The sequence below is a fragment of the Narcine bancroftii genome, chromosome 1 (assembly GCF_036971445.1).
Source record: "Narcine bancroftii isolate sNarBan1 chromosome 1, sNarBan1.hap1, whole genome shotgun sequence".
NCBI lineage: Eukaryota > Metazoa > Chordata > Chondrichthyes > Torpediniformes > Narcinidae > Narcine > Narcine bancroftii.
The window spans coordinates 110,468,057-110,489,073 of record NC_091469.1 but is presented as its reverse complement, the minus strand read 5'-3'; the positions used below and the strand labels follow the sequence as shown (position 1 = coordinate 110,489,073).

Sequence of the window (21,017 nt, the reverse complement as noted above, 5' to 3'; positions counted from 1 at the left end):
GCCAAAATGGCGCTGTCGGGGGTTTACCCCCAACCTCAGCATCAAGCTCAGAAGCTCGCGATTGGTAACCCACATGATGCCCCAGTGACGTCGGGGCCTCCCAGCACGGTTCTCAGCCAGGTCTGGACTGGAAATATAAGACCAGCGCAGGCAGCCTGCAATAAATGAGTTTTGCTCACTGAACTCACTGAGGTTGTGCGATCCTTCAGTTAGCAGTGTAGCCACTGCTACAATTGGTGATCCTGACAGGTTTAAACGTCTTTGAACCTGACATGAATGACCCTTCGATCAACACTATAGCCATCAAGCTTCTTGACTTCTGGGTTCAGGAGCCGGAGACCTGGTTCAGCCACGCAGAGGCTCAGTTTCACCTCCAAAAGATTTCATTGGATTCAACCAAGTTCTACCATGTGGCCGCTACCCTGTACCAGGCCACCGCCAAACGAGTACTGCACCTCGTTCAGCACCCACCCACGGAAGATAAGTACGGGACCATAAAGCGGGTGCTCACCAGCTCCCTCAGCTTCTCCAGGCACCAGCGTGCCACTCAGATGCTGCGCCTCTATATCTTGGGGGACAGAACTCCAAACGAGTTGATGGATGAGATGCTTGTGCTCATGCGCGATCATACCAACTGCCCACTCATCGAGCGCATCTTCCTTGACCGTATGCCTGAAGACATCCGGCCATTACTGTCCTAGGAGAGCTTTGTTGACCCTAGGATGGTCGGTCAAAAAGCTCAGGAGCTATGGCTCGAATGATTCCCAGAGAGTTCAGCAGTCCAGCAGGTTATGAGTCATGGGCATGACCACGACAAGCCTTCCTCTAGCGCTGTGGTGGAACAACCAGCCCTGCAGGGGCCTCAAAGAGCATAGCTAGAAGCAAGCCATCCACTTCAGGCCTCTGCTTCTTCCACCAGCGCTGAGGAGCCAAGGCTCGGAAGTATTGTCAGCTCTGCTCATTCCAGAGAAACAAGCAGGCCAGCCGCTGTTAATGGCTGTGGCGGCTGGCCAACAACACAGCCTTCTCTACCTGCGGGATTCAGTAGCGGCCGACGCTTCCTCATCAACGCCATGGCCCAGATCAGCGTCATCCCGGCCACAGCCATTGAGTCACAGAATCGGCCTCAAGGACCTCGCCTCCATGCAGCCAATTTGACAGAGATCCGAACATATGGAGACAAGACTGTCCACTTCTAAGCTGTCTAAGAACTCACACATACGAATACAAGATGAAACAATAACTATTGGGGGAACCTTCATATTCAGGATCATGTTGGTTTAAGAGTGGAAGTCAAAATAAAAGCAGTGAATTGGATGTGTGGTAGAAATATGGTTCCAATTTCTGGATTGAAATTCATCGCAAGAGGTTACATGAGAATAACCTCCTTGAGAGAGCTGGGTTGTGTATTTCAATATGTTAATTGCTCAATTAGAGGTGTATAAACATGAATTATCCTATGTACCTGCAGCCCACATGCTGGAATTCATCAGCAAAATATGGCAAGAACAAATTGAAAATGAAGGATTAAGACCACAGTTGTTTTATTGCCTATTTGTCTTGACCATACCTTTGCTGACAGTTTCTTTGGAATTTACGAAGACAACTTTGGAGACTGTTGTGCTAGTTTGCCATTATGAGACTATGACTTGTCCATCAGTATTAATGTTGTCTTTGGACCTGGAATAAGGACTACGCTGAAGAACAGCAACAACAGAGCTTGGAAGAGGAGTATGGGCAACATTTGGAAGAGGGACTACAGCAATAGCAGCAGCCTTGTACTCAAGCACATGCGGCTATCAGGAACAAGGTTCAGTGATGCAGTTTAAAGGAAGCAGTTTTTACTACACAAGGAAGGAGAGGGAGGTTGAAGGGCATGTATCAGTGCTATGTGACTGCATGCCACTAAGGTGTATATGAGGAAGATACACCTTATTGATGCCTTCCAAATCCAAGTGTTACGAGCCATGAGGACACCAAAACCCAGCAGCAATAGAAATTAACCAAGACAATTTTTTACTTCAACAAAAGTTGCTTTTCATTTCCTTTAAACATAAAAACAGGATAAAACTTTAACTTATTATTAGTGACTTAACTTGACCTAACTTAACTGACCTTCTCATTCTAAGTGCACATGTATGTAATGTGTGTTTAAGTTCAGGAAAGTTCTTTGATTCACAGTCCAATCTCACTCCTCCAAGTTCACCGGAATCAGGCAATTCTCGTACTGTGCACAGAATTTAACATTTATGAATTTTCACCAAGCTCTGGTGGAAACAGTTAAATGGTTACTGCTCAAGAAGGTTCTTACTGGTTTCTGAGAGAGATGTTTGTTGTTCGTTGGACACACACAAACTGATTTCCTCCAATCAGTCACTTCAGTGTCTTGCTGAAGAAACTCGCTCCATCATGGGTTTTCCAAATGATAACCTCTTCATCCAGGTCACCACAGAGATCCTTTTGTTTCCCTTATTTCAGGAGAAACACTCTAGTCATCCATTTTGTCTTGTAAGGGCTACAACAGGCTGAACTCAGAACTCACAATACATCTTCAAAATGGGGTTTTCAACAAGCCTGCCAGCTTGCCATGTTGCAGCCTCCAAAAGCTACTGCAGAACTGACCTCTCTCTCCCTGAAAGAAAATTCCTCTTTCTTCTTTCCTCTCTCTCTGCTTGTAAAAACCAGCTCTCCTTGCAGGCCTCCAAACCCAATACTTGAAAGTTCTTTATCAGCACTTGAGCCTGGACTCTTCCATTTGCACCTGCTTTTGAAGTTCTTTCCCAAAGCAGTTCCATTGTCTCTGCAAAATCACCGGAGCCTGAATGTCGAGCTTCAGCAAAGTTCTTGCATTTTAAATGAGGTGTCTTTTGTGAAGTGTTACTCCGCTTGTGAAGTGACCTATACTGAATCCCCACAATCTATCTCTTTTAAAGACCTATTTATATATAGCATAATATATAATATAACCCATAAAACAAGAGACTAGGACCTTGCATTGGAAGCTGACTCTGTCTGCTGGACAAGTTGCCCTGTGATCATTCTTCTCAAAATTGACTACTCTCTCCAATTTCCTTGATTTGGATCCTTCCAGAATTCACTAAAAAGGCCTCTAATGTGTTGAATGAAAAGGGCGAGGGATGAGCAAGGAATACATTGCATGGGATGATAGCCTGAATGAGGGGGAAGGGAAAAAGAAGTGTTGGTTATTTTTATGTGATCGCTTTCTGAGGCAGGAATATCTGCTGCAGTCAGAATGAAAGTGTTAATGGACATTCAGGTCACTCAGGAATTCAAATAGCTTCACTTTGATATAAGGTATTACAGAGTTCATACTCAGAGCAAAGAAGACACCCTCGAGCCTCCAGACAGCTGCAAACAGCCAGAAAATGTCACAAAAATGTCTTTTGGCAAATGTGTGCTAGATTCTTTACAGCTTTCTTGTTGTTCTTGGCTTCTTCTTCTTTGGCTTGGCTTTGAGGACGAAGATTTATAGAGGGGCTCGTTTGTGGCTGACAAGTCTGATGTGGGACAGGCAGACACGGTTGCAGCGGTTGCAAGGGAAAATTGGTGGGTTGGGATTGGGTGTTGACTTTTTCCTCCTTTGTCTTTTGTCAGTGAGGTGGGCTCTGCGGTCTTCTTCAAAGAAGATTTCTACCCGCCGAACTGTGAGGCGCCAAGATGCACGGTTTGAGGCGAGATCAGCCCACTGGCGGTGGTCAATGTGGCAGGCACCAAGAGATTTCTTTAGGGAGTCCTTGTACCTCTTCTTTGGTGCACCTCTGTCTCGGTGGCCAGTGGAGAGCTCGCCATATAACACGATCTTGGGAAGGCGATGGTCCTCCATTCTGGAGACGTCATCTACCCAGCGCAGCTATACCAACTCCCCATATTATTCACACTTCCAAGCAATATGACTGTCAATTCTGATACCCTTTCAGACTATATCAGATGATATGTTTAAGCATTCCACCAGTAAGGTCTTAGAGCAGATTAGGGATTCAGAATTATTGATCTGCACTCTACACATGTTGAAAACTGTCCATGCACAAGAAAACTACAGAGAATGGATTTTTTTCATGATTTTCACGAAGTGGAGGGATGTGAAATGAATGTGGAAATACAAATTCAGGAATTTTTTTAAAATTAGACGTGCGGCACAATAACAGGCTCTTCTGACCCACAAGCCTCATAGATAAATAACATTTTTAAAAAGCTAAAATATTTTAGCAGAGCTCATCTTGATACAATGATTTTTCAATGTGCTGTGCACAGAAATATGAAGAGGGCTTCATTGCTGCTTGGGGAATCCTCAATATTTAGAGGTTCATTTAGCTACATCTGTCCACTTTTGTCTCATCCACCTCCCGACCCCCTTGTACTGCTCCTCCATTTCACAGCTGTTTCCTTCAAAGCAAACCTGGATGGAACAGTCCTTCTTTCACTACCTGATCTTCCCTCCAATTCTGTTGCTGCACTTAGAACTTGTCAGATCTGGTTAAGGCAAGTCCTAGATTCTCTTCAAATCTGACCCCTCAACTATACATTAGCAATGGTATGAACATTAGCATAGTCCATTCAATTAAATGAAAGTTCATGTGTTTTCTTTGTTTAATTAATATTGCATAATTAATGTATCATCTCAATGCATTTTAAATACATTAATATTTTATTGGTTACATAATATGCTATTTTAAAATATTTTAATGATCTTTTATCAAATGTTTGACGGCTGTTGAAAAGGTCCTTTAGAGGACACTCTCAAATAGCCATCAGTGTTTGCAAGGAGGTGTGAGTGGTTTGGGCAAGTTGAACCCTATTCTACCCTTGCATTACAGCAGGATGGATGTACTATTGATGCCCAAATCTCAACTTATTCCATGGGACTGTGAACAAGAGGTACAGTCTTGGTGAAGCATTATCCAGCTCCTTAATGCTTTACATGTGGACTGCTGGCCTATATCCATTAACTTTCTTGAGTGTTTATAAGGAAGTTCAAAGTGTTTCACAGTGACTTCTTGTTATAAGTACCTGCTGGCAAACTCAGTCTAGCAAAAATCACTTGATGACAAAGATAATGTTTTCAGTGAAAAGAAGAATTTTGTTCAACATTCAACTTGTGTTCTAAAGATATTGAGGAAGACAGTTTTCAATTTTAGACCAAGATAATATGGTGGCAACCTAAGAAGCAAAAAAAAACATGTTCAGTTATCTGAAATATCTAGATGGACATCAAAACACTGGCAAAATCTGTGGGTGATTTTAATTACATGTGTACTGAATCACAGAAAAAAATTTGGCAAACTCTCAGCTATGATTTGCCTCAAATAAATAAAGAAATAGAACACAAATGTTAATGTTCATCTATTTATTTACCATCAGTCTTATAAGAACTATAACTCACTGTTAGCTTTAATTTTTATGTATTGAGGCACTGTTGAGAAATCATTATGTTTACTCAGTCAGTATTAAACTAAACTAATTGAATATATCCTAAAAACATCAACAGTTTTTTAAATTCTGTCTGTGAATGATTCAGGGTTAAAAATGAGCAAAATTGCTCTTGGTTCTTTCAACTTACCCTTGATCACTACTTGTTTTAAACACGGAAGGACTGAACAACATTTTGAAAAAAGCACTGAGCTTTGAGATATTTTACTCTAATGCTTTGCATTCACGTTCCATGAATGCTTTGCGATATTTGTATTTTGCTGTCTTCCATTATGCCTTCATTTTCTTGACTCCTTTAATGTTTTATAATTCTGAAGCAGTTTTACCACCTTGTTCCATTTGTTGGTTTTTTTTCCAAAATAATATTTTTCTGCCAAGTGCTAGCCTCCATTACGAAATGACAGAATTCACAATATAGGAGACTATTCAGCTCATCGTGTCAGGTTGTGCTAATTTGTCAGTACTATTATATAAGTAGAAACCAGAATTATCTTTCCATAAAGTCCTGTGTGGGGGTCATGACCATACTGCTCCTAACCAGGTTGTTTTGAGGTATTATTATGCTGGTAGCCAGAAAGTATAGATGTAAAGTAAGTTATTGATGAGTCAAGGTGGCAGGTGGAAAAGTGCATTTTGCACATTGAGCTGTTTTGTTTCTAATTACATTGTCTAAAAGCAAGGTGGACGTAAATTCAATAATAACTTTCAAAATCAAAGTTATTGAACACGCCAACAACTTGCCTTCATACTGCAGCTTAAATGCCATAAGCCATTTGTTGTGGAAAAACATAAGGGTATAGAAGAACATATCGCAGCAAATTAGCCCTGAAGCAGCTGGATGGTAGGCGGACTGATGACATGCATTTTGGCATGTATGAGATAGTAGGTTTTAGACAAATAAAGGAGGGAATGTGACTGATAGGACTGCTCTGAGTGCTGACATAAGACTTAATGAGGCAAATGGCCAGCTTCCTTATCACAGGTGAAAATATCATAATTGGAAGAGTTCAAAAATTGCCAAAGACTCGGTGGACTGTGAGTCAGCGCAAGACAGCAAGTGGAGGTTAGTATGAACGGGCTCTGATAAATGAATGCAAGTGAGCTGAAAGAAAATTGTTGCATTGGGTGCGGGAGGAAACTAAACCACATGTCAGAAACTCACGTAGTCGCAGGGGCATTATGCAAAGTCGACACAGACAGTGTCCCTGTGCCATGAGTCCTGAATGCAGATGCATTAATGGCTGTGCCATTGCTCATAAAAATAGACCAAGATCTCTTCTAACTTGTGAGCCATCCAAATTATTTTGTCTAAGTTACTCCTTAGCCTTGGTAAGTGGAATTTAGTATTAAAGGAGAACAGTATGAGAGAGACTAATTTCCAGGGCCATGGGAAAATCTGGGGGTAGGAAGGGGGCCTGGGCTAATGGGACCCCATTTAAAAACTATGATTCTTGGTTATAGAAACTACAGCCAAAATAAACCTAATTTCCTACTCTACCCTGTCAAATCCATCATGCATTTTGTATGAGATCATCTCTCATTCTTTTAAACTCAAGAGAGTACTGGTCCAATCTGCATACTCTACTCAAATATCAACCTTGCCATCCAAGAATCAATCTAGGGAATCTTTGCTGCATTCCAACCTTTGTGAGTATATCCTTCTTTAAGTTGGGACACCAAAGCTGTAAACAATATTTCAGATGTGATCACTGAGTAATTGAACTTTTATACATAAAAGTTATACTCAACTTTTATACATAACTCTGTTTCCAAATGAAAGTCAACTTACATTTCCTTCCCTAACTGTTTTATTGATACATGTGCCAGGTACAGTGAATAGTAAAATTGGGCACCTACACTTCACAGGCTTGTGTTACTCTTTTTTTTAAGAATGGCTGATAATATTGTTGATCAAAACTAAACATTTTAGATCAGTGGTTCTCAATCTTTTTCTTTCCACTCACATCCCACTTTAAATAATCCCTCTGCCATAGGTACTCTGTGATTAGTAGGGGATTGCTTAAAGTGGGATGTGGGTGGAAAGAAAAAGTTTAAAAATAACACTTTTAATCATATCTAATCTAATTGTGCACGGTTTCATAACTCCAAGGCAAATGGGCCAATGACAATTTTTCTCAAGCAAAATATTTCAGTAATAATTGGGTCTAGAGCAGTGATTCTCAACCTTCCTTTCCCACTCACATACCACCTTAAGCAATCCCTTACTAATCACAGAGCACTGATGGCATAGGGATTACTTAAAGTGGTATGTGAGTGGAAAGGAAAAGTTTGAGAACTACAGGTTTAGACAGATTATTGTATCAGTCAGAGCTCAGCGCTGATTTTTTCCACAAGCACTGCCTCACTAGGGCTCACCACTCCACTGTTGTCCTCTCAACCTTATATGGGAGACAGGGTCTGGAATTTATTGCCTCAATGAGTGGAAGAGGTAGAAACCTCAATCACAGTTAATAGGTTTTTGGATGTGACCTTGAAGAATAAAGTCATACCAGACAGTAGATTTAGTGCTTGTGCATGGGATCCAATTGAGTGGCATTTTTCTTTTCGTAGGACACATATTAAGGGCTGCTGTGGCTGACATTTTCCATGATTCTATGAATTCTTTATTGTTTACTGCCATTGTACATATTCCTTTGGGAATATAGGTATGTGAGCAGAGGAGACACAGAGTAGCACATACTACGTGGATTGAAAGTTTCTCAACCACATATTTACCTGTAATATCAGGTTTTTACTATCGTGACCCCGTGTCACGAAAGTTGTTGCTTTGCGGCAGCAGTATTGTGCATTCTACTCCGTGGATTGTCACCTTGTTGTGGTGGAGAGACTTGTGCGGTCCTGTGATCCTGAGAGGGATGCCGTCTGGAGCTACGCACCTGGTAGGGTCACCCAAGGCAGTAAAGTCGAGGGCGAGGTCCCTGACAAAAGAACATTCCAACCAAGTCCTCAACAGTGGAACAGGTGGTCAGTGTTACTCTGAACACAAGGGCCATGAAGGCGGACAAATGCTACAACAAATCCATCAGCTCCAATCATCATGGTTTTCATGCCATTGGAAATAGTTGGTTGATTTGTGAAGTATCGTGTGCTTCTTGGAGTGCAACATCAAGTGTATTTTAAACAAAAGCAGGTATCTTCACTCTGTGGATCAATGGAACGAAGGCCATCATCTTCGACTATGAGTGATAGCCACAATTGTGCTTTGCAGGGTCAAAATTGCTATAAATTATGGTTTCGTAAATACAATACTTAATTAAATAATTAATGCAAAAGTCAAAGAGAAAATAATGAGGTAGTGTCTTTTTAACCTCCAGATTTGACTATTTTATTCCAGTCTGGGTTGTCCTTTTGCCTTTCCCACTTTGTAAACTTGAGTTCACCCAAAGCTTCCATTGCATCCTTCCTGTTCGCTTATCTTAAACATATCCACTCATTCAATGTTGTGTCAGTTAGTAGGCTGGAAAGGAGGAAGGTTATTTTCTTATAAGATTACTTTATTGCCTGTCAACTGCATCAAGGTTATTATTCCCTTTTGGCCTTCAAAAAAGATACAAGGGAATGAAGAAAAGAGTCATTTTGCACGAGAAACACATCCATGCGTGAAAATTATTTGTTCATGTTTAATCCTATTTTGTGACAACTGTGAATCTGATGGAAGGATAAAATCCAAAACCTTATCTTCTGAAAAAACAATCTTTCTTTTTTTAGATACAGAAGAACTTTTGAATAACTCATCCATTGTCTCATACATTTCAGATACATACATAGAGGATGGCATGATGAATGGAGGTACTTAATGTATAACATGAAACATTTTGATAATTTTCTTTGATTGCTGATACAATATCTGAAACATGCTGGATAGCATTTGCAATCTTGATGCTTGAAGGATGTATCAATTTGTTCAATTATGTTTGGTCAACCACTTCAGATTAATTAAAACTGTTGAATTAAAGCAGAATATAAAATAATTGTAGGAACCATTAGAAAACCAACTTTCCAATTTTACTTCTTTAATAAACTCCTTTATTGCTACCCAACCTTCATTTTCTCATCATGAACTCAGCCTCTTCATTTTCCTCAAGCCCATTTACTCCACAACTTGACTTAGCAGCAATACTCGGCAGCAAGCTACCTGCAGGTAGCTCAGGGGTGGAAGTGGCTGCAGCATTCCATGCAAGATGTCTATTATACTCTAGGTGAATAAACCTTTTTGCTCTATTGTTTTCCTTTAGCCATCAATTTTAAATATTAGAGCAGGTTTACTCAGAAAATGTAATAGAGAAAAAAATAATTTATGCACAAAAAATATTTTATAAACCCAATAAGAAAATAGATTAAATTTTGATTGCTCTACTTGTAATGGATTTAACCATATAACCATATAACCACTTACAGCACAGAACAGGCCAGTTTGGCCCTACTAGTCCATGCCATAGCAAATCCCCACCCTCCTAGTCCCACTGACCAGCACCCGGTCCATACCCCTCTAGTCCCCTCCTATCCATGTAATGATCCAATCTTTCCTTAAATGTGTTAATATTAATCTTGAAAGTTAAATTAAAATAATGTATATATATTTCTTAGTAAGTTAGTTTGTGGGCTGGATAGAGGGACACACACAGATCATATTACATTTACAGAAATTCAGGGGAGAGTTCATTTTCAGGGTTAATGAATCTGGAAAAGCAGAGCCATAATGTAGTTTCTTATATGAAAACCCAAGTGCTGTGTGTGGTTCTTAAAAGCATTTTTGTGTACATTCAGCATTATGCTGGCAGCTATTTCAAAACTCAAGTACCATTAGAATGACCTGTGTAGACTTTACAGAGTTATATAAGCACTTAAACAGAGATGTGATCAGAAGTTTGCGGATGTGAAGTGACAAGTTGTGTTTTGGACAGAATGAAACTGACACAGCAGTGATGTTGTGTCACATGATTTCAAAGTAACATATATCTGGAAGGGAGAGAGGCCTTTTGAAACCAATTGGAAGAAATTGACCCTCCTGTGAAAGACACATGGGTTTAACAGTAGTCTCTGGAGAGAAAAAGATATGCTGTTCTGTATTGTATTATCATTATTATAGGAGATATACAAAATCAGTGTCCATAAAGAAGAGTCACTTTGCTGTCTCTTTGAATAAGGAGGACAGTTTCAGGATTGAAGATACAGTAATCAGAAAATCTATTGTGTGTTACTCCTGGAAAAGGGGAACAGAAAACAAGTGGCTGTAAAGTAAAACCAGTTTGCTCTTGATTAAGAAATAAATCAGTGGAAAACAGACTCCATAACTCTTTGGCAAATTTAGAGGGAGTTTGTAAAATCACTCAGAGGAAAAAATATCTCTCAAAGGAAACTCATCAGAATTTTCATGAGTTTAAAGAGATCTGAAGACATAATGTCTAAAATGCTTCATAATTATTTCTGAACTGTGATTTTAAAATCTTAAAGCAAAACAAAAGATGTTTGATGCTAAAGTTTAAAATGAACTTTTCAGACTCAAGATTAAACTGTAATGTTTTGAATTTTCACACACACACACACACACACACACACACACACACACACACACACACACACACACACACACACACACACACACACACACACACACACACACAAACTCCTACATTTGCACATAGTGGGAAATAAGTTGTTGCACACCTTCAACATCTTACTCTGGCAGGGTGTGGTTCTGTGGCCACTGGAATCACAGTGGACATGACAAGGCATTTCTAGAGTAAATCTAAGGGATTTACTCTTAATTACCCTCGCAACCTTTGAAAAGCCAGAACCATCTGTCTTTTAGGTTGTCGAACTCTGTGACAGACTGTTGGCTGCTGCAGTGGGGAAGACTTGTCCACATGAGCTGGTTTCAGCCTGTCAATAATGAAAATCTGTGGCTTCCCTCCAATGTCTAAAATACAGGTCAACCTAGTTTGTCTGAGTATCCTATAAAGTCATTTGTAGGATGTCTGTAAAGGTTGACCAAGTGTTCCCCTTCAGATGAAGACATATTCAGAGTTTTTGAGGTCTTCAGATACAAAAGAAGAATGTTCTCCATGTGACGCTGGTGGTATAAGGGTCAATTTTCCTATGGACTCCCTTACCCTGCTCAGCAGTTCCTTAGGATCATCACTGGAGTTGGAATGGTAGGGGACGTACTCCTCTGTAACCATCAATGATGAGTCACAGATGAAGCTTGGAGGTCCTCCATTGGAGTTGTTCAAATGCCCAGTAATATCCAGGGCAGCTCCTCAGCCCAGCTCAGGCCTTCTAACCAAGCCATCAAGACTGAATTGAGATGTACATGAAATCTTTCCACCATTCCATTGACCTGGGGATAATTGACATACATGTGATGAATTGTACTGAGCAAGTGAGACAAGGCCATCCACAGCGAGAACATAAATTGTGGTCCTCTATCCAAAGTAACATGCATTGGTAAACCAAATTGAGACACCCAGGATCTGAGGAACACCCGAGCATGAGTGTCTGTAGTAGCATCTACCATAGGCATAGCCTCAGGCCACCGTGTAAACCTGTCTATTACTGTAAAAAGATAATAGTATCCTCTTGAAACAGGAAGTGGACCAAGAATGTCTACATGGACATGAGCAAAATGATGACTAACTGCTGGGAAGGAGTGCAGTGGTACCTTAGTATGCCGCTGAACTTTTGCTTTCTGGCAGGCAATGCAGGACCTCGCCATTCAAAACTGTGCCACTAGAACCTGTCCGAAATCATATGAACAGTCGATTTAATTAATTGATGTGAGAGAACATGCACAGGGTTGAATTCTCGATGTTTTCATGATGCCAGAACTATTGGGCGTGGGTGTCCCATTGATATATCACAGAGGAGTAGTTTGTCATTAACTCCAATCTAGACATCTTTCAATTGCAGGTTCGTGATTGCAGTCTGATAAGCATTCGTCTCATGGTCATGTTCTTGGGCTGCAGAAAGTGCATCTTCTATGGCCAATATGGAAGCATCTGCAGAAAGGACGGTGGCTGCATTTAAAACCAGGTAGCTGAGCACAGTGACGTGAATCAGCAAACCTTTTGTCTTCAAGAAAGCATTGTTTCCCTCATCAGTCTAGTGGATAGTTTTAGCATTTTTGAAGATGAATAAAAAGTGTACAAAGATGTTCCAAATGTTCTTCCTTTGTCCCACTGGCCTCTAAAATGTCATTGAGGTAAAGAAAGACATTGGTCATATAATGACCTAAAGCATCCATCACCCGTTGAAATGATTGAGCAGCATTCTTTAATCTAAATGGTCTTCATAAAAATCCGAACAACCCAAATGGGGTAATTATTGCTGATTTTGGAATGTCTTCTGGCTCTACTGGTACTCAGTGATAGCCATGCACCATCTATTTTGGAGAAGATATTGGCTCCATGCAAATTAGCCGAGAAATCCTGAATATGAGGTATCGTATAATGATCTAGAATGGTGGTGTCGTTAAGCTGCCTGTAATCTCCACAAGGTCACCAACCTCCATTGTGTTTTGAGACCATATGTAATGGAGATACCCAGTGACTGTCAGACCTATGAACAATGTCTAGTTCCTCCATCTGGGAAAACTCTTCCTTAGCTAAACACAGCTTTTCTGAAGGCAAGTGGTGCACTTTAGAATGGATAGATGGGGCCTTAGTACAAATGTGATGAGTAACACTGTGCTTTGTAGTGGAGGCAGAAAATTGTATAGTAGTAATCTCAGGGAAATTTTCCAACAGCTTAGAGAATTCATCTACTGGTTTACTTAATCTTTGGAGGCGGAGAGCAGGGGTAGAGGCGTCTGCCAGAGGGATAGTCTGAAAAGTAGTTCCATCTATTAGCCGATGCCCTTTTAAATTGGTGAGGAATGAATGAGACTGAAGAAAATCTGCACCAAGCAAAGGTTGGGATACTGCTGCCATAATACCTCTAAACCTCTGCCCCTTAATTCTTAACTCATGTCCTCTTGTTTTAATCTTTCCTCCCCTTAACGGAAATAGTCTATCCACATCCACTCTGTCTATCCCTTTCATAATCTTAAATACTTCTATCAAATCCCCTCTCAACCTTCTATGGATGTGGGAGGTCCTGGAGTCTTCCAGACTCCCGGATGTCCATATCTGCACTAGGTGTGTCGAGCTGCAGATTGTCAGGGACCGTGTTAGGGAACTAGAGCTGCAGCTCGATGACCTCAGGCTGGTTAGGGAAACAGAGGTAGTCATAGACAGGAGTTACAGCCAGGTGGTCACGCCAGGGCCACAGGAGGATGAAAGGTGGGTAACTGTTAGGAGAGGGACAAAAGAACGTAAGGTGCCAGAGACGAGCCCTGTGAATGTAACCCTCAGCGATAAGTACGCCTCTTTGAGCACTGTTGAGGGGGACATCAAGGTTGGGGGGAGTGACAGTGGCTGTGCCTCCGGCACGAGGTCGGCCCCTGTAGCTCAGAAAGGGAGGGAAAGGAAGAGGAGGGCAATTGTGGTAGGAGACTCCATAGTTAAGAGGACGGATAGGGGATTCTGCGGACGCAGCAAGGAGAACCGGATGGTGGTTTGCCTCCCTGGTGCCAGGGTCCGAGATGTTGCTGCTCGTGTCACAGATATCCTAAAATGGGAGGGACAGGAGCCAGAGGTCGTGGTACATGTAAGTACCAATGACATAGGGAGAATTAGAGAAGAGGTCCTAAAAAGTGAGTACAGGCAGTTAGGTAGGGAGTTAAAAAGAAGGACCGCAAAGGGGGTAATCTCTGGATTACTCCCTGTGCCACGTGACAGTGTGAATAGAAATAGGATGAGGTGGAGGATTAACACGTGGCTGAAGGGGTGGAGTAAGGGGCAGGGTTTTAAGTTTCTGGATAACTGGGACCTTTTTTGGGGGAGATGTGACCTGTACAGTAAGGACGGGTTACACTTAAATCCCAGGGGGACCAGAATCCTGGCAGAGGTATTTGCTAGGGCTACTCAGCATCCTTTAAACTAGAATGGTTGGGGGGAGGGAACAAAATAGTACAGAGCAGTAAGGAGAAGGTTAGAATGAAAACAATGAAAGTTTGTAGTAAGTATTTGAATATGGATGGGCAGGTGATAGAGAAGGGAAATGCTCTGGAAGAAGATGAAGGGCAATTGTCAGGAAAAGTAAATAATGTTGTTCTTAAAGATGAGGGAAAACAGGGATTAAAAAATGGGAAATCCCTGAAATTCATATATTTTAATGCCAGGAGTATTGGAAAAAAGGTGGATGAGCTGAAGGTGTGGATTGATACTTGGAAGTATGATGTGGTAGCGATTAGTGAGACATGGTTGCAGGAGGGATGTGATTGGCAACTGAATATCCCTGGGTTTCGTTGTTTTAGGTGTGATAGAGTCAGAGGGGCAAGAGGAGGTGGGGTTGCATTGCTTGTCAGGGAAAATATTACAGCGGTGCCTAGGAAGGATAGATTAGAGGGCACATCCACGGAGGCTATTTGGGTGGAACTGAGGAGTAGGAAAGGAGAGGTTACACTTGTAGGGGTGTATTATAGACCACCCGGAGGGGACCGAGACCTAGAGGAGCAAATCTGTAGGGAGATAGTAGATATTTGTGATAAGCACAGGGTTGTAATTATGGGAGATTTTAATTTTCCACATATAGATTGGGAAACACATTCTGTGAAAGGAATGGATGGGTTAGAGTTTGTGAAATGTGTGCAAGATAGTTTTTTACAACAATATGTAGAGGTGCCGACCAGAGAAGGAGCAGTGTTAGATCTACTGTTGGCAAATGGGATGGGTCAAGTGACGGAGGTTAGTGTTGGCGAGCACTTCGGGTCCAGTGATCATAATGCCATCAGCTTCAATGTCATTATGGAAAGAGAGAAATCAGGGCCAAGGATTGAGGTTTTTGATTGGGGAAAAGCTAGATTTGAGGAGATGCGAAAGGACTTGCAGGGTGTGCATTGGGACAATTTGTTTTATGGGCAGGATGTAGTAGAGAGATGGAAGTCTTTTAAAGATCAGATTTTGAGAGTGCAAAAGCTTTATGTTCCTGTTAGGTTAAAAGGAGGGGCAAAAGGTTTGAGAGAGCCGTGGTTTTCAAGGAATATTGGAAACTTGGTTCGAAGAAAAAGGGAGGCGTACATTAGATATAAGAAGCATGGAGTTAAGGAGATGTTTGAAAGATACATTGAATGTAAGAGGAATCTTAAGAGAGGAATTAGGAAAGCTAAAAGAAGGTACGAGAAAACTATGGCAAGCAGGGTGAAAACTAATCCAAAAGAGTTCTACAAATATGTTAATGGTAAGAGGAAAGCTAGAGACAAAATTGGTCCCTTAGAAAATCAGAGTGGAAAACTGTGTGTGGAACCTAGAGAAATGGGGGAGATATTGAACAGTTTCTTTTCTTCGGTATTCAATAAGGAGAAGGATATTGGGAGATGTTGGATAAAAAAAGCAAATTGGGTAAATATGGGGAATATAGAGATTACAAAAGGTGTAGTTTTAAGGCTTTTGAAGAATATAAAGGTGGATAAGTCTCCGGGACCAGACGGGATCTTCCCCAGGACATTGAGAGAAGTGAAGGAGGAAATAGCAGAGGCTCTGGCGGTAATTTTCCAAATGTCATTAGATATGGGGATAGTGCCGGAGGATTGGCGCATTGCGCATGTGGTTCCGTTATTTAAAAAGGGTTCAAGGAGGAAGCCTGGCAACTATCGGCCTGTAAGTTTGACGTCTGTGGTAGGTAAATTAATGGAGAAAATTCTTAGAGATAGTACTTATAAACATCTGGATAGATAGGGTCTGATCAGGAGCACTCAACATGGATTTGTGGGAGGAAGGTCATGTTTGACCAATCTGATTGAATTTTTTGAAGAGGTGACTAGGAATGTAGATGAGGGTAGCGCAGTGGATGTTGTCTATATGGACTTCAGTAAGGCCTTCGATAAGGTACCACATGGAAGTTTAGTTAGGAAGGTGCAGTCTTTAGGTATAAATTTTGAGATAGTCAAATGGATTGAACATTGGCTGAAAGGGAGAGGCCAGAGAGTGGTAGTGGATAATTGTCTGTCAGGTTGGAGGCCGGTGACCAGTGGTGTGCCTCAAGGATCTGTATTGGGCCCATTGTTGTTCGTTATATACATTAATGATCTAGATGATGGGGTGGTGAATTGGATTAGTAAATATGCAGACGATACTAAGATAGGTGGAATAGTGGATAATGAAGAAGGTTTTCTAGGATTGCAGAGGGATTTGGGCTGCTTAGAAAAGTGGGCTGAAAAATGGCAGATGGAATTTAATGCTGATAAGTGTGAGGTGCTTCATTTTGGTAAGAAGAATCAGAATAGGACATATGTGGTAAATGGGAGAGCATTGAGGAATACAGAAGAGCAGAAAGATTTAGGAGTGACGGTACATCGTTTCCTGAAGGTAGAAACTCACGTGAATAGGGTGGTGAAGAAGGCTTTTAGTATGCTGGCCTTTATCAATCATTGCATGGAATATAGGAGTTGGGAGGTGATGTTGAGATTGTATAAGACGTTGGTGCGGCCTAATTTGGAGTTCTGTGTGCAGTTCTGGTCGCCTAATTATAGGAAGGATATAAACAGAGTGGAGAGAGTGCAGAGAAGGTTTACCAGAATGTTGCCTGGGTTTAAGCATCTGGAGTATGGGGAGAGATTGGACAGATTGGGTCTTTATTCTTTGGAGCGTAGAAGGTTGAGAGGGGATTTGATAGAAGTTTTTAAGATTATGAAAGGGATAGACAGAGTGGATGTGGATAGACTATTTCCGTTAAGAGGAGGAATGATTAAAACAAGAGGACATGAGTTAAGAATTAAGGGGCAGAGGTTTAGAGGTAACATGAGGGGGAACTTCTTTACTCAGAGAGTGGTAGCTGTGTGGAATGATCTTCCGGGAGAAATAGTGGCGGCGGAGTCAATTGTATTATTTAAGAAAAGGTTGGACAGGTATATGGATGAGAGGAAGATGGAGGGTTATGGGCATTGTGCAGGGAGGTGGGATTAGAAAGGGGTGTTTGGTTCGGTGCGGACTAGAAGGGCCTAATGGCCTGTTTCCGTGCTGTAATTGTTATGTTATGTTATAATAAATGGCCAAGTGTAGAGATGGTTCTTGAACTTGACATTCATCTTCCTGATGCCAAAGGTCGGAATGTTGGAACTGTTAACTGTTTGTAGTTGAGATCTGGGGTTGGTTGGTGTGTGTCAAAACCAGTGGTTTTCCTCCAGTAGAGGAAATACACTAACTTCTGAACCTCTGTCCACCAGAAATTTTCACTGAGACAATTGGTCCCATTCATACAGTAAGCTTGCAGGTTTTTCACCAACCACTGCAGCCCTTAGTAGCGATTGGCCTGGGCATTGTTCACAAACGAGCAGGGTGGAAGATATTTGCAGGCATTTACTCTCCAACATCTGTGATAATAACACCAAGATGAGGTGTCCACAGGCTGCTTGCTTGTCTTGGGGTGTTGCTTGCTTGTAAGGAGTGATGTGCTAAGAGCACTAGAGTGTGACACGGGGCCAATATCTGAGGGGTTGGTTGTGCAGACCAGTCTTTTCATGCTGTGCTTTTTAGCCAGCCATAGAATATTTGCCTCCACCGCTACAGCCCTTGGTCTTCTAATGAACACTTGGATAACAAGAGCCTAATATCATCTGGCATTCACTCTAAAAAGAGCTACTCGAGCAACATATTGGGCCTTTCGCCAGCTGCCAGGAACAGCATTTCATCCATTAGTTCTGAAAGGATGCGGTCCCCCAACCCATCAAGATGTAGTAGCTTGGCTGCCCTTTCCATAAGGGACATACCATATACACATAATAAAAATACTTTAAAGTATCATACTTGCTGGTATATGGTAGATCCTGTAAGAGGTCGCTCCCCCTCTTAGCGAAGGCCTGGTGCATGGTAATAACGAGTGGTGTCCAATTCGACTTGGCGAAGATGAAATTGTGCTTCAGCTTGAGGGAACCATAGTTCAGGCTCAGCTGTCCAGAAAGGACAGCTGCAGAGTCCATGTTTGTACAAAAATACATTTTTGGACTCATCGGGGGTCATCAATTGTGTCCACTGGAATCACAGTGGACATGACAAAATAACCACACAAAGCGTTTCTAGAGTTCATCAAATGATTTACTCTTCATCACCTTTTAAAAGCCAGAATCCTGTGCTCAATATGTGCTGAGATCATCACGCATTGACGCCACATGGCCGTTTCGATGCCTCCTGGGAGTTGTAGTGCCGCCATAGCACCGCTACAGTACGCACCTGTTTCATACAAGCATCAATTATATTGGTGCCCAAGAAGATTGTTGTAACCTGCTTTAATGACTATCAGCAAAAGCACCCACACTTAGAGGCTGGTGTTGAAGCATACCAGCTCATATCTGAGTGGCAACATGGACCATTCCAATTCACCTATAGTAGCAACGGTTGAATGTCACATGCCATCTTATTAGCTCAACACAAAGCCCTGGAACACAGTAAGCAAACTTCTATATATCAGAATGCTCTTTATTGTCTACATTTTGGTATTTAACACCATCATCCCCTTTAATTTGATCAGCATACTCCAAGACCTGGGTCTCAACATCCCACTGTGTAACTGGATCCTGGATTCTCTCACATCCAGACCACAATCGTTGAGGATTGGGAAGAGCATCTCCTCCACAATCTCCATCAGTACTGGTGTGCCACAGGGCTGCATTCTTAGCCTCCTGGTCTACTCACTTTGCACCTATGACTGTGTGGCTTGGTATGACAACAACACCATCTACAAATTTGCTGAGGATACCATGATAGTAGGTTGTATAAAAGGAGTGATGAGTCCATATACAGGAGGGAGATTGAAAAGTTGGCTGAATGGTGCACCAACAACAAGCTCACACTCAATGTCACCAAAATCAATAAGCTGCTTGTTGACTTCAGGAAAGGAAAAACAGAGGTGTTTGATCCAATGATCACTGGGGGATCAGAGGTGGAGAGGGTGAGCAACTATAAGTTATTGGAGCCACTATCTCAGAGGATCTTTCCTGGTCCCAACATACTAATGTCATTGTGAAGAAGGCACGTCAGCATCTCTACTTCCTCAGGAGTTTGCCAAGGTTTGGTAATGCATTGGAATCACTGACAAATTTCAACAGATATGTATTTGAAAATGTGCTGACCAGCTGCATCACGGTCTGGTGTGAGGACACCAATACCCCTGAGCTTTAAAGTAGTGGATAAAATACTCAGCATTGCAAGCAAAACCCTCCCACCATCAAGAACATCTACAGGGAACTGTACCATCAGAGAGCTGCAGCAATCATCAAGGATCTACACCACCCAGCACATACTCTGCTCTCACTGCTGCCATCAGGAAGAGGTCTAGGTGCTACAAGCCACACACCACCAGGTTCAGGAACAGCTGCTACCCCTCCACCATCATATTTCTCAACCACAAACTCAATCAGGGACTCATTTAAGGACTCTTAATTTTGCACTGATTTTTTTCTCTCTCTCTCTATTGCAGTCAATTTACATTCCTTTATTTGTTTACCTGTGTACCTTGTGTAATTCTTTTTGCACTACCAATAAGTGGTAATTCTGCCTCACCTGCAGTATAAAAAATTGCAAGATTGTATGTGATATCATGTACGTACTCTGAAAATAAATTTGAAATTGAAAATCTGAAAAATATATATTGTGAACAATTGTGATCCAAGCATCGATTCCTGCAATTCTTTACCAACCATTGATTCTCAACCAAAGAAACACCCATTTATCCAACTCTCTGCCTTAATTTAAATAACTAATCTTTTTTCTGTGCCAGTACATTACCCCCAAATGTATGCATCCTTATCTTATACAGAGGTCCTTTGAGCACCGTCTTAATTAGTGCCTTCTTGTAATCGAAGGAAACCACATCTATCTGCTCGCCATTTCCACTGCACTCTTTATATCGTAAAAGAACTCCAATATGTTAGTTAACCCTGCTCTTTCTGAATCCATGTTGCCTGATGGAAACATTTATAACCAGAATGTGTAACAAAGAAAGGATGAAGTACATTAAGTACTTGTTGAAGCTATTATGCAGTAGATTTTGTATGACAATACATGTGAAATCATAGTGTATGACAATACATGTGAGATTTTGAACATTTTGCTTTACTGCATTCAAGTGCCTATAGCTCCACTGCATTCTGAGCATTTGCCAACTTGGCCTCTTGATCTGCTGTTTGCAAAGCCCAACTCTACTCCTTCATATCTCGTTATGGCCCATTGATCTATGACCCAGAGATGGTGAATCGTACTGGAGTGGTGTGGGAAAGAGCTATCAGTCGATTGTGTGTGCGCGGAATACCACACCGACCACCGGCTGGTTGGCTGCAAGCTCAACCTTCACTTCAAGCCAAAGCCCAGGAACAGTAAAGCCCCCAGAAAGAGGTTCAATTTTGGAAACCTGCAGTCAGACGAAGTGAGAGGAAACTTCCAGGCAAACCTCAAAGCAAAGCTCAAGGATGCAATCCGCCTCACGGACTCGTCCCCTGAAACCCTCTGGGATCAGCT

At 41.7% G+C, this 21,017-nt stretch overlaps 1 long non-coding RNA gene across 1 annotated transcript in view; it reads right to left on the bottom strand.

The window, feature by feature from the left end:
* Nucleotides 1–4,677: 4,677 nt before the first annotated feature.
* LOC138742568 (uncharacterized) overlaps nucleotides 4,678–21,017 on the bottom strand; it is a 34,935-nt gene continuing 18,595 nt past the window's right edge. The window contains exons 2-3 of the long non-coding RNA XR_011344271.1: nucleotides 9,234–9,411; nucleotides 4,678–5,178 (exon numbers count right to left, since the gene is read on the bottom strand). This is a non-coding gene — a long non-coding RNA (uncharacterized lncRNA). The remainder of the gene's footprint in view (nucleotides 5,179–9,233; nucleotides 9,412–21,017) is intronic.